Here is an 18,352-nt window from a genome sequence, read left to right as displayed (position 1 = left end):
ACATGACAGACTGGTGCTGTGAGATTAGTGTGTTTCATGTACATCCATTCTTTGTTACATCTTGAGATCTACTCTTATTTGTGCTCACATAACCCTAGTCTATCCCCCTGAACTACTGTCTGGAATTCCTCTGCAGGACCATTTCACAATTTATTTATGCCTTCTCCTATTGATGGTTATGTAAGTGGTTTCCAGTTCTTCCCTATTACAAACAACACTGCGATCACCCCTCATACCTGTCACCTTGTGTACTCAGGTACAAGCATTTATATAAACACCTAGAAGGAGCCTTGCCAGGTTACACTTGCAGTATCCCTAGATACTGCTGAATTGCCCTCCAAAATGATGGTGTCAATTTACACTCCCATCCGTTGTATATGGGAAGACACATTTCCCTCAACCTTTCCAACATTCGATGTTGTTAGACTTTGTTTTGCCGATATGATGGGTGACCCTGGTATCTTGTAATTTGCCTGTTTCTGATTCTTAATTCTGTCGAGTTAACCCATTTGGGTTTCTTCTACTGTAAATTACCTATTCATATATTTTGCCCATTTGTCTGTTCCTTGTTATTTTATGGGAGTTCTTGAAACATCCTTAATACCAATCCTTTATCTATCATGTTTTGCATATATTTTCCTCCAATCAATACTTATGTTTTAATTTTGTCTATGGTGTCTTTTATCAGTGACTTTTGAACAGGGGAGTTACACAGGGTTGAATTTAGAAAGACCTCTCTCTTAAACCAGAAGTGTATTGATAGTGCATATATAGACCCACAGAGCAATAAAACAGAATCAAGTCCAGGAAAAGACTTGTGCATATATGGGAACTGAGTTTATGATAGAATGGCATCATACATCAGAGAGGAAAGGACATACTATTTGATAAACGGTATTGAAGCAATTAGCTATTTATATGAAGTTTTAAATTCTGATGTGGTCAAATTTGATAATTATTTTAGCCTATAATTTTTGCTTCTGGTGTCTGATTTAAGTATATTTTGTCTATGCCAATGTCATAAATATTGTCTTTAATGTATGTGGTGATTCCCCCAAAATAGAAGACAGCTCAGGTCAGAGAAAAAGCCTTGTAGTGAAACTACAAGTCTATGTTTGATTTAAATTTTCTTCTAATTATTTTACAGTATTTTTGTCACATTTAGGTCTTGAATTTATATTTCGGATATGGTGTGAGGGAGGGATATAATTATACATTATTTCATATAGATAACTAATTGCTTCAATACCATTTATTGAATAGTATGTCCTTTCCTCTCTGATGTATGACGCTATTCTGTCATAAACCCAGTTCCTATATATGCACGCATCTTTTCCTGAACTTGATTCTGTTTTACTGCTCTGTGGGTCTATATATGCACTATCAATACACTTCTGGTTTAAGAGAGTGGTCTTTCTAAATTCAATCCTGTGTAACTCCTCTGTTTAAAAGTTATCAAAGTGTTCAATCAAATGGCCCTTTATCATCTAATCCCGGCCTATTTTTGGCCATCTTCTCTCTCCTATCTTTCCCCAAGTCCCTGTGGCACTATCAAAATCATTTACCTTAGGCTTTATCTTAGTTGATCTACTTGCTGTCCTTCCAACCCATGCTGAAGTTTTGCCTTCCTGCCTTTGTATACATTATTCTCTCTGCCTGGAATGCCTTTCCTACTCATTTCTTGTCTGATGAAGTTTAACTGAAATGCTTTTTCAACACCTTCCCCAACCCCCAGCTGGGGTTCTCCTAGGTGCTCCCCAGCACTTTGCTCATCTCTACCATGGTTCTCCAGATGTTCTACTCACCTAATTTAGGACTCTAGTCAGGCTCCTCCACCCGATAGGCTAGGAGAGCTTCCCAAGGGCAGGAGTGCATCTAATTCATTTCCATGTCTGCCTTCCCCTAGTCACCCACCCCAGCTGACTTAGCTTGTGTCTGGCATGGAGCCAGACAATAATAGCTGCATTCACTGAATACTGACTATCTGCCATCTACTCTCCTATTTCATACTTATGGCAACCTTTGAATGTGGTAGAATAATTCCCATTCTTCAGATGAGAAAATTGAGGCTCAGAGCAGTGACATAGCCTATAAGGGCACATAACTGGAAGCATCAAAGCTGAGATCCAGACCCCAGTCTTTCTGACTTTAGAGCCCATGCTCTCCCACTACAGTCTACACTGGGGCTCAGTAAACATTTGCTGAGTGAAAGAATAAATATGTGCAGAACCAAGCCAACAGAGAGCATCCCCGGAGGTGGGGCCAGGGCCCCAGGCACTCAGAGGAGGCAGGCCTCTGGCAGTAGCTAAGCAGATTCCCGTCTCAGATGTCAGCCCTGCCCACCCTTCTGTGCCCCCCCACTCCCCGGGTTGGTGTTTGTGGGACAGTTTCCACTGTGTTGCCTGGGAAACGAGGCATCCTGCCACCACCACTCCCCACCTCTGGGCTGCCAATACCCACCACGCCCGGCTTGGGGGTTTTGGCTGGTTTCCCTTGTGTCCTAGTCAGCTTGAGAAACCCTCGGATGCACTCGCCGCTTTTACAGTGTGGCTTTCCTCATCTGGGTGGGAGGTGCTGCCTGGGGTGAGCTCATCACCTCTGGTTCCTCAGTGCCACCCACTGATGTCTCTTGGCACTGAGTTCTTATAACTGGTTCCAGGGGATATTTGGTGGTTGATGGTCACCACCCACGTGTCATGGTCCCTGAGCACCCCCCGCCACCCCACTGCTCCCTATTTTGGCAGTTACTGTCACCCTCTAGGGATGCAGGGATGCAGTTTACCTATCTAGAGTGCAGTGATCAGGTGGGGAAGTACAAATGGCAATAGACGCCTAGAGAGCTGGAAACCCTCCCACTTGGCTCCACTCACCTGGACTCTGGGACACCTCAGCTGCCCAGCAGTGGAGGCTGGGGCAGCAGACGGGCCAGACCTGGGAGCCCAGAAGCCTGGATCTGAGTCTGACTCACTGCTAGTGTTTGACCTTTGGAGGCTTGGGCGAGCTGAGGAACTTCTCTGGTCTTAATCTCCACCCCCTTCTGGAGCAGGTGAGTCAATGAGTGGGGGCATGTGACTTCCTCTTGGTAAGCCCTGGGCTCCTGGAGACACCAGAGGGAGGGTGGTTTTCCAGGGGCATTTGTTGACATTTCTAGAGAAAATCTGAGGCTTCGACAGAATCAGACCTCAGAAACGTGAGCCTGCCTTGCTGTTGTGGGGGATGGTGGCTGCAGAGTGGGGAGGGAGATGAGACCCTGGCTTTCTCTGGCTGTGGCCTGGGCAAGGCCCCCTACTCCCTGCCTGTGCTGTCTGTCCAGTAGCAGGCTCATGCGTGACTCTCTAGGGTACATGGCTATGTATATTCCTAAATCAAATTAAATCCCATTCCTGGCCGGGTGCAGTGGCTCACGCCTGTAATCCCAGCACTTTGGGAGGCCGAGGCGGGTGGATGGCGAGGTCAGGAGATTGAGACTGTCCTGGCTAACACTGTGAAACCCTGTCTCTACTAAAAATACAAAAAAAAAAGCCGGGCGTGGTAGTCCCAGCTACTCCAGAGGCTGAGGCAGGAGAATGGCGTGAACCCAGGAGACAGAGCTTGCAGTGAGCCGAGATCACACCAATGCACTCCAGCCTGGACAACAGAGCGAGACTCTGTCTCAAAAAACAAAAAAAAATCCGATTGCTGCCCCCTACATCCTGCCATTTGGGGGACTGTAGTATCAGTTATTCCTTGGTTCTTCCCTTCCCTCTACCCCCTGTAATGTGCAAAATCCAAGCTGGTTCCTGCTAAGACACCCACTGCCCCAGCTCCAACCTCAGGCCCAGAGGAGGACTTGCTGCTTCTGAGCCTGTAGCCTGGGGCTTGGGGGTGATTGATGACCAGAGACCCTGGACCCTGAGACCAGCCTCCCCTCCTCAGCGTCATTGTCATCAGGCAGGTTGAGGACCTGCCAGTCATATGGCCTGGCTGGCTCTTCACCTGCTCCCTAGGCCCCTGAAGCCCCCTCCCCCCTCCTCTAGAAGACATAGCACATGGGCTCCCCGGCTCATTCAGGCTGTTAAGGAAACAAAGGTCAGGGAGGAGCAAGGCTGTAATGCAACCTTCTGCGGCATAGGACAGAGCCTGGATCTTCTGATGGGGGCAGTAGGTAGGGATAAAGCAAGGGAGAAAACCCCTTTTTCCACTTCCTTACATCTAGAGCCTCTTTCCATGAGGACAGCCCATAGCCATGGGATGCAGAGAGCAACAGTTTACTTCCTCCACTTTCTAGCTGAATGAGCTCACCAGCTTCAGTTTTACCAGATGTCAAACAGGGATGATGGTCAGGCCAACAGGCTAACTCGGTGGGGTGCTGATATGGTTTCGCTGTGTCCCCACCCAAATCTCATCAGGAATTGTAGCTCACACAATTCCCACGTGTTGTGGGAAAGACCCGATGGAAGGTGATTGAATCGGGGGGCAAGTCTTTCCTGTGCTGTTCTCGTGATAGTGAATAAATCTCATAAGATCTGGTGGTTTTATAAAGAGCAGTTCCTCTGCACACACTCTCTTGCCTGCCGCAATGTAAAACGTGCCTTTGCTTCTCCTTTGCCTTCTGCCATGAGTGTGAGGCCTTCCCAGCCATGTGGAACTGTGAGTCCATTAAATCTCTTTAATAAATTACCCAGTCTCTGGTATGTCTTTATTAGCAGTGTGAGAACAGACTAATACAGGTGCTTTTTGGCATTTTGAGTGGGATGATTTTAAAATTGTGCATCTTACCTATTTCAAAATATTTAGCATGGGTACTAAATATCAGTAACACCCCCAGTCACTATGACAACCAAAACTAAAACATTAAATGCCCTCACATAGCTCCAAATGCCTCCTAAGGTAAGGGCAGTACCATCCCCAGGTAAGAATTGCTTTAAAAAAAATTTATATTGGCCGGGTGCGGTGGCTTACTCCTGTAATCCCAGCACTTCGGGAGGCCGAGATGGGTGGATCACAAGGTCTAGAGATCAAGACCATCCTGGCCAACATGGTGAAACCCTGTATCGACTAAAAATACAAAAATTAGCTGGGCATGGTAGCGCACGCCTGTAGTCTCAGCTACTCAGGAGGCTGAGGCAGGAGAATCACTTGAACCCAGGAGGCAGATGTTGCAGTGAGCCGAGATTGCACCATCGCACTCCAGCCTGGGTGACAGAGCAAGACTCCATCTCAAATGGCTTTTAATGTCCTTTTTGCCTAAGGGAAAAACATCAAATACTGCAACCACAGAGCAAGACTTTTGTCTCTTGCACGCACTAATTTCCTCGTTAAACATTTATTAGTGCCCACTGGATGTCAGGCATGGGGAAAACAGAAAATGCGACACAGCCTCCACTTTGCAAGCTTTGGCCGGGCATGACTCAAGCCCACAGGGGAGCCTCAGCCTGGGTGGTTTCACGGCCAACTCCCATGGAGCCCCTCCACAAGAGCCCTTCGGGGTCTGTCATCCAACCATGTGTTGGTCCTTCCATCACTAGGCCTTCCTGGTCCTGTTCCCTCTCTGTGAGACGGGCAGCCGTTATTGCAGAGTATGAGCTTTAAAAGGGTCACTCTGTCTATGATGGGAATAGTCTGGAAGGCACAGGGGAGGGCAGAGTTAGGAGGTGGTGATCCCAGGGAGGAAGTTGGAGGGAGCGGCATGGAGGTGGAGATGAGGTTGAATCCTAGACACATGCTGAAGGTACAGCCAACGGGATTACACATCTGTCTTTGAGCTTCCCAGGCCTCCTGCCACAGAAGGCAGCACTGACGGGGGTGGGGGCACTGCCAGGTCCTGAGCCTGCAGCCTCTCCATCATGACAGCCCTCCAGGTGGCCAGAGTGACCCCTTTCATGTGGACTTTGATTTATTGCCCCCCTGGAGATAACATCTTCTGCTTAAAAAGGAGATTAATTGGAAATGCTTGTGTTTAGAATACAAATCTTTTTTTTGTTTGTTTTTTGAGACAGAATCTTGCTCCGTTGCCCAGGCCGGGGTGCAATGGCGCAATCTCGGCTCACTGCAACCTCCGCCTCCCGGGTTCAAGCAATTCTCCTGTCTCAGCCTCCCGAGTAGCTGGGACTACAGGCGCCTGCCATCACATCCGGCTAATTTTTGTATTTTTAGTAGAGACAGGGTTTCACCTTGTTGGTCAGGCTGGTCTTGAACTCCTGACCTCAGGTGATCCACCCGCCTTGGCCTCCGAAAGTGCTGGGATTACAGGCATGAGCCACTCTACCCGGCCGAGTGCAAATCATTTTATTTAAAGACATTCCAGATGAAAGCTAGCGCAGACAACAGTGGTGTTCTCGCCTCAGCTGAGCAGCCTCTGTTCTTTGCAAACAGAGCTGGTTGGAATCTCTCTGGATGTGTTTGGTTTTGCCTGTGCTGACACTTCAGGCGGGGTCCCCTGTGAATCCTGCAGTGCTGCTCCTGAGCCAGTCACCTCCATTTACACAACAGTTCCATGGAAAACCTGAGAGGCGGCTGCAAATACACACACACACACACACACACACACACACACACACACACACACACACGATGCAGAATGTTTTCCTTGACTGAACATGAGCTTATTTCTGTGCATGTGTACACTGTGTTAGAAAAAGCATTTGACTTGATATAACAATGTCTGCTTTTGAATTTTGTCTTTACCATGACCTTTAATGCCTCTGGCAAGACATTAAACTCTCAGAGCCTCAGTTTTTGCAGTTGTCAAGTGGGGCTAGGTGGGCTGCTGTATGCATTAAACCGGAAGAGATCATGCATGTGAGGCCTGGCCCAGATGGCAGTGAGTGAATGCCTGGTATGTTTATCCTCCTTTGGGAAATTGATCAGCTATTCTTCTTTTGGTTTGGGAATACATTTTCGAAAATGTTGGCCTAAATGTATAGGTCATTCCTCCATCATGTATGCATTCAGGACAGGAAGCACTGATCCACCACCTACTGAGTGATTGGTCACAACCTTGGAAGGTCATGACCAACATGACCTTTCCATGTTGAGGAAACAAGAAAGGCACTGTCTTACCTTTCGGGGCTTCAAGATGTAGTGGGGGCAGAAGATGAATGGCCAGCCTTTGCCCAGCCACCTCCGTTAGCCTCACACTGCCCCAGTGCAACAGCTTAAGTGCAACAGCCCAAGTGCAACAGTGCATTTGCATTTCCTAAAATGCAAAGCTCACCCACCAGCTTGGCTTACACTCTGCCTGGCTCCCTAGGACCTCACAGTCAAGCCTTTGCTGACCTCAAGCCCTTGGGGCTCTGGCCCCCACTGGCCCTCTAGACCCAAATCCTCCTTGCCCTTCACCCTCCCACAGAACTGCGCCTCTAGAACACACCCTCTGTGTCCTTGCGTGTAAATCCCCTTGAACTGCCTGTGGGCCCTCTGATCACCCAGCTTGGATTCCTCCTCCCTTCCTGCACAATCTCACCCTTTCCCACGTGTCCCTTAGACCCATCACAGGCCCTGATGTTTTTAGGGACACGTCTCTTGCTGGGGGCCCCTTGAGGGCAGGGCCTATGTTTTATTCATTTTGATTCCCCACGGCAAAGCCCAGGGCCTGGCACAGGTGCTTAATCAATTCATTTGAATTGCATATTTGCTTTAAGAAACCACCTTCTTACTTTATTTTATTTATTTTTCTGAGACAGAGTCTCACTCTGTCGCCCAGGCTAGAGTGCAGTGGTGCAATCTTGGCTCACTGCAACCTCTACCTCCCGGATTCAAGTGATTCTCCTGCCTCAGCCTCCTGAGTAACTGGGATTACAGGTGCCCGCCACCACACCCAGCTAATTTTTGTATTTTTAGTAGAGACGGGGTTTCACCGTCTTGGCCAGGCTGGTCTCGAACTCCTGGACTCAAGTGATTCGCCTGCCTCGGCCTCCCAAAGTGCTGGGATTATAGGAGTGGGCCGCAGCGCCCGGCCCAGGCTTCTTCTTTTAATGCCCCTTATTAGTCAGCAGTTTTGGAAAGAGAAACCACTTCCCACAAACCTGTGACCCTCCCACAGGGCCTGAGGCAGGAGGCAGCTCCTGGGAGGCTCGGATGCTGCTGGGACCCACGGAGCCACGGTGCCTGGTGCCTGCTGAAGCTGAGTGACCCTGTGTGGCTCCTCCTGCCGCCTCCCCTGGCCTTGAGTTTTCCATTTCTAGTTCTGTTTTATACATCTTGCTGTCTGGGCTGTTTCTGGCAAATCATTTCAGAAGGAGGGAGGGGACTTGTTTTTGAGAGTTACCAATGCTCCCAGAAGGCCGAGGGAAGAGACTGAGGCAAGTTGAGCGCGATGGGACCGTTTCTAATGCACGACTCTGCTCACACCTGTCCACTGCCTGAGAGCCTTCAATATACAATAATGACAATGACATCACCATCGACAACAATAATAACAACAGTCAATGATTGAGAGCTTCGTGTGTGCTTGACATAGAAATAAACTCACAGATATGATCTCAAACGCCCACACTGTGAGTTAGAAATTACTACCCCCACTTTATAGTTGAGGAAATAGGAGGCTTAAAAATGAAGCAGCTTGGCCCAGGTTCCTCAGTGCAGGGGCCGTGAGCGAGGCCTCTCAGAACTGACTGTGAGAGCGTCGGTGACCAGCAGCCCTGCTGCTGCCCTTGGAAACCCATTTCCACTAGGCTACGCTTCCACTGGGCTGCTCCTAGTCCATGGCTGGGCCTGGCAGGGACACGGAGGAAAGGTGGGAGATGCAAGCTTGCTGTGTTGGGCAACTTTGGCTGGAGGATCCCTGGCTGTCTTGCTGAGCTCAGAACTACATTGTTCTGTGAGACCCTTGCACACAACCTTCCTTCCTTCCCTCTTTCCTTCACCCAGGGCCAGGCCCTCATCATGGGCTGACGGCTCTCCCAGCCTCCCCCAACCCCTGCTGCATTCTTTCTCACTGGCCTTGCCCTGATCACATCTCTCAAGTGGCCAATGCCATCTGGGTGTCTGCATTTTGGAAGACCAGAAACAACCCACACAGAAAAACAGTGGTGAAAGGACTGCTAGCTGAACCCCAGCGTCTGTTCTCTGCTTCTTCCACAGTGAAAGAATTTTAGCCAGCCTCCTGGAATGAAGACTACGTTTCCCAGGCTCCCTTGCAGCTAGCTGCAGCCTCGCTGCTAGGCCTGGTCCATAGGATCCCAACGCAAGTGAACCCTACAACTCCTGGACTGCATGCCCTCAAAGGGACGTGGTGGCGGTGCTCCTTCATGGACTCTTGTGAGGAGGCAACACCTTGGGGGTGGCAGAGCAATAAGACAGAAGGAGGCTGGGTCCCTGCTGGCTTTGCATGCCTTCTTAGACTTCTATGTGGGAGGGAAAGTCTTGCATCTTGTTTAAATTGCTGGTACTCTGAACATCTGTTACACTTACACAGCCAAACCCAATATCTCAACTGATTCAGATTTGAATTTTGGCTTAGTTGACAAAGCACTGGATTGTACAGGCCCTCAAAAGCCACATCATTAGGAGAAGGCAGGTTAATTGCAGAACCAGTCCAATGTGACTCAACTTTATCAGTAACAAAACAAAACGATGAGTTGTTTTTCTGTTGAAACAGCCCCAGGTTGCAAGGCAGGTAACCTGAGCATGCCCAGATGAACTAAGGGTGCCCGACTCATGACCCCAGAGCCGGCTGGAATGGAAAAAGTTAACCACAGGTGGAAACTAAGTACTAGGATCCAGGAATGGGGACCAAATGAGGAAGCCTGTTTTGTTGCTGCACAGACCTAAGAGCCAAGAACCTTTTTTTTTTTTTTTTTTTTTTTTTTTTGAGATGGAGTCTCACTCTGTTGCTGAAGTGCTGGAGTGCAGTGGGTCAAGCTTGGCTCACTTCAGCCTCCTCCTCCTGGGCTCAAGCAATTCTCCTGCCTCAGCCTCCCAAGTAGCTAGGATTACAGGCACCCGCCAGCATGCCTGGATAATTTTTGTATTTTTAGTAGAGACTGGGTTTCACCATGTTGGCCAGGCTGGTTTCAAACTCCTGACCTCAAGTGATCCGCCCGCCTCAGCCTTCCAAAGTGCTGGGATTACAGGCCTGAGCGACTGCACCTGGCCAAGAGCTAAGGACCCGTCACGGCCTCTTTGCATTAACCTATCAGATCATGCTTCTTTGCACCTTCCTCTCCCTTTCACTGTTACTCTTTGCCTATAAATCCCACCCCTAGACCCTAGCTCAGGGAGACAGATTTGGGTGTTGCCTCCTGTCTCCTTGCAAGCCAGCTCACAATAAAGCTTTTGCTTTTCTCAAAAGCCAGTGCCATAATATTGGCCTCTGTGTGCTTCAGGCAGCAAGCCCATTGCTGGGTAACAGTAGCCCAGGGTGGAGGGAGAATGAGCGGGAGGCAGGGGAGCACAGTGGTCAAGAGCACAGTGAACCGTTCTAGTGTGGCGCTTGGCACAGAGGAAGCCCTCAGGAAAGGCAGGTGTTACCCTTACGGCTATTATTATTGTGATTATGGAAGCCAGTCACGCAGGGGGGTAGCAAGATTAGGATTAGCAGAGTGTGCAGCAATGTCTGCCATGGTCTGAAAGTGAGGCAAGAGCCTGACCTAGGGCTGAGAAATAATTTGAATCAGTTGTGGAACAGCAAGTTGATTAGATAGCAGGGGAAAAAAATCAACCCCAAGGCAGCAGAGGCTTTTCTAGTCCCACAGGGGAAGACTTCCGGCCTGCGAGGTAGACACCATCCTGCTCATGCCTCGAAGGCCCAGGGAAAATGGGAATCGGCCACTGTGTTGGGTGGTTTGGGCCACTGCCTCAGCACCCCTGAGCCCTGGCACTGCCCACTATGACTGCAGGAGCAGGGGGTTTTCTCAGCCAGAGTGATCCATTTTGGATGCCAGTACCATAGGAGGACTCCAGTGGTCAGCTCTTTCCTTGTCCTATGTATGCCTTGAGGTTGGCAGCTAAGTCACATCTGACCTGCCCCCCGTGCAGGAGTGACTGGGAGGACAGGATAAAAGCAGCTCCCCAGCCTGGCACCTGGGGCTCTTCACAACCTACAGCCCCTAGTCTAGCTCCTGCTTCACCCCCAGCCAGATGCTCGTCCCACCATCACACCAAGCCTCACCCCTGTAACTGTGCTTTTGCCTGGGCCATTCCCTTGAGCCTTTCCCTCTTCTCCCTCTGGCCAGCTCCTATTCATTCTGCAATGCTCAGTCCAACATCACTGCTGGGAAGCTCAGCTTTCTTGATTGCTCCCTCCTCTCCTGGGACCCTGCTCATTGATGTCTTTTGCTAGACAGAAGGCTCCCGAAGAGCCAGGATTCTCAGCTATTTTTTTCTCCATCCCCATCAGGCCACAAAATGCATGGCACAGGGAAGGGTTTGATAACTTTTTGATGGATGAACAAAGAAGATTAAAGCCACTTGCCAACAAGCCCAAAGTGATTGAAAGTGGAAGCATTTACCCACACACTCATGCAGAAAATGACAGGAAATCATCCAGAGACACTTGTGACAGAGATGAGAACTGTCACTGTTGAGAGGTGCTGCGGAGATGGGTGTCCACGGATGACTGTTGGGAGGCCGACTTCGGGGATGTGGCCCCATTAGCTCAAGAGTGGGCAACTCCCTACCACACTGATGGCGTTGGCCAGGACAGGACAAGCCTACTGCAGTGACAAAGTGTCACTGATCCCTGATGCCCACGTGGGTGTTTTACTTTAGCTAATGCTGCAGAGATAATGCAGACAGAGAAATTGAGGCCCCAGCGCTGAGCAGCCCAATCACCTGGTTGTAAGCAGCGAGGGTTTCTGGCTCTGCTCCTGGGCCCCAAACCACTGTGGGCTCAAGAAGAATCTTCCAGAGTTGGAGTCAGAATGTCAGGGTTTGAGTGTGGTCTCCACCCCTAATGACCTTGCATTGATAATTCTATTCCCTGAGCCTCATTTTACACATCTATAAAATGGGGAGAAATAGTTTATTTCCTGGTTACCTCACTGAGCTGTTGTATCAAAAAAGAATATATGTAATAAAATGCTTTCCTAAGTAAAAAAAAGATTTCCTAAAAAAAGATTTCCTAAGTAAAAGACAGATTTTATTTTATATTTTTAGTTAAGGTTTGCAAAATTAGATGTCAGATTAGGAAATCCGGACTACCGTGTGTGATCAGGAAAGTTATGACTTCAAAAGAAAACATACTTGGCAGAAAAACCTTACATGTGAGCCAGACATGATGAGATCTAATAACCGGTGGGCATTGGTGGAGTGAGTTATGTCTTACCTTGTGTTTATCTTTTGAAATCTAGGTAATCTTAGCCAGGAGCTGTAGCTCATGTCAAGAATCACAGCAGTTTGGGAGGCTGAGGCGGGAAGATCACTTGAGCCCAGGAGTTCGAGACTAGCCTGAGCAACATAGTGAGACCTCATCTCTACAAAAAATTAAAATAAAATAAAATCTAGATAATCTGACCTGGTGACTTAAGAACACACACACACACACAACACACACAACACACAGACACACACACACACACAGCCTGGCCAGTCTTTGGCTCCTAGTATAAGTCTCAACACTGGGCTTTGTGATTCCACATGAGCTATTTCAAATTTTACCTTTACCAAACACAGTAGGTAAAATCCTAGTTTCAGGCATAGCTTCTTGAACAGAGAGAGGTATTATTATTGTTACCACTAAAAATCAAAGTAGGAAAATATTTGCCTCACATATAATAGCTAATGGGTTTGTATACTTAATATAAAAGAACACTTATTAAAAAATAAATCAGGAAAAATATTCCAACAGAAAAAATGGACAACAGACCCAAGATAAGAAGTGTAAATATAGGCCGGGCATGGTGGCTCACACCTGTAATCCCAGCACTTTGGGAGGCCAAGGTGGGCAGATCACCTGAGGTCAAGAGTTCAAGACCAGCCTGGCCAACATGGTGAAACCCCATCTTTACTAAAAATATACAAAAATTAACCAGGTGTGGTGGCGTATTCCTGTAATCCCAGCTAGTCAGGAGGCTGAGGCAGGAGAATCGCTTGAACCCGGGAAGTGGAGGTTGCCGTAAGCCGAGATCATGCCACTGCCCTCTATCTTGGGTGACAGAGTGAGAGTCCATCTCAAAAAAGAAAAAAATAAGTGTAAACATACAATAAGCATTCCTACAGAAACTTAACCTCATTAATGATTAAAAATTCATGTTAAAATGATAGGAAAATGCAATGCTTTGGCTATGAAACCAAGAAGACCGTAAATATGGCAATATAGGGCCAGGCATGGTGGCTCACGCCTATGATCCCAGCACTTTGGGAGGCCAAAGTCGGTGGATCCTCTGAGCTGAGTTTGAGACCCCCCCCATCTCTACAAAAATTAAAAATTAGCTGGGCATGGTGGTGCACGCCTGTGGTCCCAGCTACTTGGGAGGCTGAGGCAGGAGGATCAATGAGCCCAGGAATTTGAGCCATGATCGTGTTACTGCACTCAGCCTGGGCAAGAGAGACCTTATCTCTAGAAAAGAAAATATGGCAATATATATCAGAAGTCACAAAAGCACATTTGCCACAGAAGTTTTATTTCTAAGAAAAATGTATGAAATTAGAAAATGCCCAAAGCTTTAGCTACAAGATTGTTCACTCCTAATAGCTATGTCTGTAATAGTGAATAATTGAATATAACTGACAGAATAGGGCATAAAAACCAAGGCACCTTTTGAAGGATTAAGATCACCACAGTGATGTTAGAGAGTACACACGTACACACACACACATACGCACACACATGTGCACACACACGCATGCACACACGTATAGCAGGATGTTCACAAATATGTTAAGTTGGCAGCTGGGTGGTAAGATTATGGGTGGTAAGACTTTTATGGCTTTTTTCTCCTTTATTTTGTACTTTATCTGCAGTGAGCATGTTAAACATATGTTATGGGAAAGGTTCTCATGGGTGAGCGCTTCCCGGTGCTGGGGCCTCCGCCACGCTCTCTTCTTCAGTCCTCACTCGAAGCAGGGAGAGCTCGGGTGATGGGAAAGAGGCCCGCGGCTGGCCAGGGGAGCTGGGTGTGAACCAGATGTGCCTGGTTCCAAAGCCCAAGCTCTCAGCACATCGTGGCTGATGGGAAGTGGTGTACACTTGGTACAGGGTGTTCTCTCTGGTTCCCTAGAGAACTAGAACTTCCAGGTATGTCTCTTCCAGGGCTGGAGTGCTTCTGAGTAGGGGCCTTCCACACTCTCTGGGGTGCTACTTAAACCGGGCTCATTAGGACTCATCGGACACAGTTTGGCTGTCAAGAGCTCTGCAACGTCCTGGAGGCCCAAAGTGGCCCATCCTCCGAGCTGCTCTGGGGCCTCTGGCAGCCATGATTTGGTCCATGTGAATTTGAGGGGTTGCAGCTCTGACTGAAGAGCAGGAATTCAGGGCCTCGAGCCTGCCCTGCCTGCGTTCCTTACTGGCTGAGGGACTTTGGGAAAATCAGGTTGCCTTGTTGAGTCTGTTTCTCCAACCTCCAGATCGGGAGAGTGTTTCCTGTCCCACTTCTGCCCAGGGTTGCTTGAGAAGTATACTAGGAGTGCGATAGGCAGCAGTACTCGTGGGAAGAGTGGATGTAAAAGTGCTCACACACTTAACCTCTCGGGCTGGTATGCAAGGTCCTTGTTCTCCTTGAACAAGTATCCTTGACTGCAAAGCCAGTGATGTATCTATCTCGCCCACCCTTTCCTGATGTGCACTTCTATGGAGAGAGAATGGGGAACAGCTTACATGTAGGGGGGTTTAGGGGGGCCAATGACAGGTATCCAAATGCATCAGTGTGATATCCTTGGCACAGAACAGGGGAATTTAGTATGGACGAGTTGGCAATTGAACTCCTGAATCATCATTTGTATGTGTGTGTAGGTGTCCATAGGATGGCCGCATGCTATTTGGTGATGCTCTCCAGCCCAGGGAAGGAGATGAGGGAGACAGCCATGGTTGTGGGAAGATTTCTGTTTGTTACAAACACGGGCAATGTTTGATGATATCCTTTCCTGTGTGCCCCAGCACTGGGTTTAAACCTAATTTTATTTGGTCACCTAGTGTTGCAGCATGAAGAAAGAACACAGGCTCTGCCCCTTACCAGGCGCAGGGCTTTGAGTTATTTAATGCCTCGGAGACTCAGTTGCTTTCCCTGCATCCCAGTGGAAGCAAGTCCATGCTCTGCCCATCCCAGCAGGTGGGCGAGACCGTTGTTGGCAGCAGCACCTGGCCCTGCCTCGGTCAGCGCAGGCACTCGACAGGGCTGTGGATTCCATGGCCCTTGACTTGAAACTCTGGCCTGGCTCAGAGCCTTTCTGGATTTGCGGGAAATGCATGTTGGATTTGGGGTGCACAGCCCAGGAGACACGGTTTCCTTTAGCACCTTGGGTTTTTTTTTTTTTTTTTTTTTGAGACGGAGTCTCGCTCTGTCGCCCAGGCTGGAGTGCAGTGGCGCAATCTTGGCTCACTGCAAGCTCCGCCTCCCAGGTTCACGCCATTCTCCTGCCTCAGCCTCTCCGAGTAGCTGGGACTACAGGTGCCCGCCACCACGCCCGGCTAATTTTTTTTTGTATTTTTAGTAGAGACGGGGTTTCACCGTGGTCTCGATCTCCTGACCTCGTGATCCGCCCGCCTCGGCCTCCCAAAGTGCTGGGATTACAAGCGTGAGCCACCGCGCCCAGCCAGCACCTTGGGTTTCTGACAGGCTCTGAGGGCACTGAGCTCTGGAATGAGGGCTGCATGAACCAGAGGTCCCCGAGATGTGGAATGTTGGCAGAGCATGGAAGTCACAGCTGATTCGTTATACATTCACTAAGTCTCTGTCACCAATGTTTTGGGACAAGTATCTTGTGCCAGGTGCTGGTAAGTCTTCACTCTACCCCTTACTGGCTGTGGGAGGAGGCACAGAGGTCACCTCTGTAAGCCTGAGTTTCCTTATCATAAAAATGGAAATGCGTGCACTTCGGAAAGCTGAGGTGGGAGGATTGCTTGAACCCAGGAGTTTGAGACCAGCCTGGGTAACATAGTGAGACCCTGTCTCCATACATAAGAAGAAAAAAGAAGAAAAAAATTAGCTGGGCATGGTGGCATACGCCTGTAGTCCCACCTACTTGGGAGGCTGAGGTAGAAGGATCGCTTGAGCCCAGGAGGTCAAGGCTGCAGTGAGCCATGATCATGCCACTGCACTCCAGCCTGGGTGATGAAACTAGACTCTGTCTCCAAAAAAAATAAGTGGGAGTGGGGGATGCCATGACCAGCTCTGGTCTTATCCACCTTGTAGGGCCTTGTGAGGGAGAGAGTGGGTGTCTCGGGCAAGAGAACCTCAGGCGAGATTGGGGCTCTCCTATTTTTTGGGCTCCTGTCTTGGAGTAAATTATTCCATGGCCTCAGTGGCTCATCTGTAAAATGGGGTAATAATCCTGTAATGGCAATGGGGTTGCTAGGAGAAGTCCTGAGATAATGTTGCAAAGTGTCTGCCCGACTCTCAATCCCATACAACCCTCTGTACCACAGTCCAAGGGGGTATCCTCCTCCCACTAGCTTTGTTGAGGATTGTGGGAGGCATTCCAACCTGAAGATGTATTTTCAGCTAAGTCTACCCTTCTGAGAGAGAGAGTGTTGCTTTGGCAGGATGGTTCCATTCGGCACTCACAGTGGACAAGGCCCTGGATGCTAGTTTCTGGGTGGACGCAGAGATGGATAAATCAACCTTGTGCAGCACGCAGTTTAAAGAGGAAGATGGGCTGGGCGCAGTGGCTCACAGCTGTAATCCCAGCAGTTTGGGAGCGGGGGCAGGTGGATCACCTGAGGTCAGGAGTTCCAGACCAGTCTGGCCAACATGGTGAAACCCTGTCTCTACTAAAAATGGAAACAAATTAGCCGGGCGCGGTGGTGGGTGCCTGTAGTCCCAGCTACTCGGAAGGCTGAGGCAGAAGAATTGCTTATACCCAGGAGGCGGAGGTTACAGTGAGCAGAGATCATATCATTGCACTCCAGCCTGGGTGACAGAGCAAGACTCTGCCTCAATAAAAATAAAAATAAAAATTAAAATTAAATAAATAAAATAAAATAAAATAAAATAAAATAAAAGAGGCAGATGGACAGACACATAGGACAGAATGACCGAAGGCCCACAAAAAGTACAGAGCAGAGAGGAAGGGGTTTAAGTGGCTGGGAGAGGGGGACTCAGGGGTTGGATGCTGGGGTCCAGGGAGGCCTTTGATGAATGGAGAAGGTGGGAAAGTTATTTCCCAGAAAAATACAGGAAGGTGAAAGGGTCCGCACCCCTCCCCAGCTCCTCTGGGGAGATTGTCTGGAATGGAGGCATGTGGCAGTAGGTGGCCCTGGGAAGCAATGTGGGGTCAGGGTCTTGAAGGGACTTGGATGCCGCACTGAGGAGCTTAGGATTATGATGGAGGAAAACCACACTGGTGGTTTTGCCAAGCAGAATCCCAAGGGACTCATTGCACCCACCAGTGTTCTCTGAGGCCCCAGCTGCAGAGGGCAAGGTGGAGCCTGAAGGCTTCTGTATTAGTCCGTTTTCACACTGCTGATAAAGACATACTTGAGACTGGGAAGAGAAAGAGGTTTAATTGGACTTAAAGTTCCACATGGCTGGAGAAGCCTCAGAATTATTGCAGGAGGTGAAAGGCACTTCTCACATGGTGGTGGCAAGAGAAAATGAAAAGATGCAAAAGGGGAAATCCCTGATAAGGAAAGCCATCAGATCTCGTGAGACTTACTCACTTCCATGAGAACAGTATGGGGGAAACCGCCCTCACTATTCAAATTATCTCCCACCAGGTCCCCCCCACAACACATGGGAATTATGGGAGCTACAATTCAAGATGAGTTGTGGGTGGGGACACAGTCGAACCATATTAGCTTTCCACTGCAGAGGTCAGAGGGAGGGGAAGAGGGAAGCGAGGCCTTCCAATTCATCTCTGGCCCTGGACCACTCCTGGGGGTGACCTTGGGGTCAGGGAGCTCCAGCCTTGCTACTCCAGGGGTTTCTAACTTAGAAATCTGACAGCAGCCAAGGAAGAAGGGCTGAGCCCACATCTGTGTGGTTATCCAGGTAGATGCTGCTGTTGGCCCTGTGGACTTGAAAGAGGAAGAATTCTCTCAGAAAAAGTTTTTCCTGATGTTTTTGGAGAATAGGAGCCATTTCTAAATAACTAGAGACTTCCTCACCAAAATCTCCCTGGGCCCCCAGACATTTTCTCTCATACACTGTCATCCTTCAGAGAGCTAGAGAGGTTTATTATTATTATTATTATTATTTGAGATGGAGTTTCACTCTGATCTTGCCCAGGTTGGAATGCAATGGCGCGATCTCAGCTCACCACAACCTCCACCTCC

The 18,352-nt window shown here is 48.8% G+C and overlaps 1 long non-coding RNA gene across 2 annotated transcripts in view; it reads left to right on the top strand.

Moving 5' to 3' along the window:
• Positions 1-12,422, top strand: part of LOC134733614 (uncharacterized) — a 74,793-nt gene extending 62,371 nt beyond the window's left edge. For both annotated transcript variants that reach the window (XR_010117270.1, XR_010117269.1), the window contains one exon: positions 11,321-12,422. This is a non-coding gene — a long non-coding RNA (uncharacterized lncRNA). The remainder of the gene's footprint in view (positions 1-11,320) is intronic.
• Positions 12,423-18,352: the final 5,930 nt, after the last annotated feature.

Source organism: Symphalangus syndactylus, chromosome 18 (assembly GCF_028878055.3).
Source record: "Symphalangus syndactylus isolate Jambi chromosome 18, NHGRI_mSymSyn1-v2.1_pri, whole genome shotgun sequence".
NCBI lineage: Eukaryota > Metazoa > Chordata > Mammalia > Primates > Hylobatidae > Symphalangus > Symphalangus syndactylus.
This window is presented reverse-complemented; position numbering and strand designations above follow the sequence as displayed.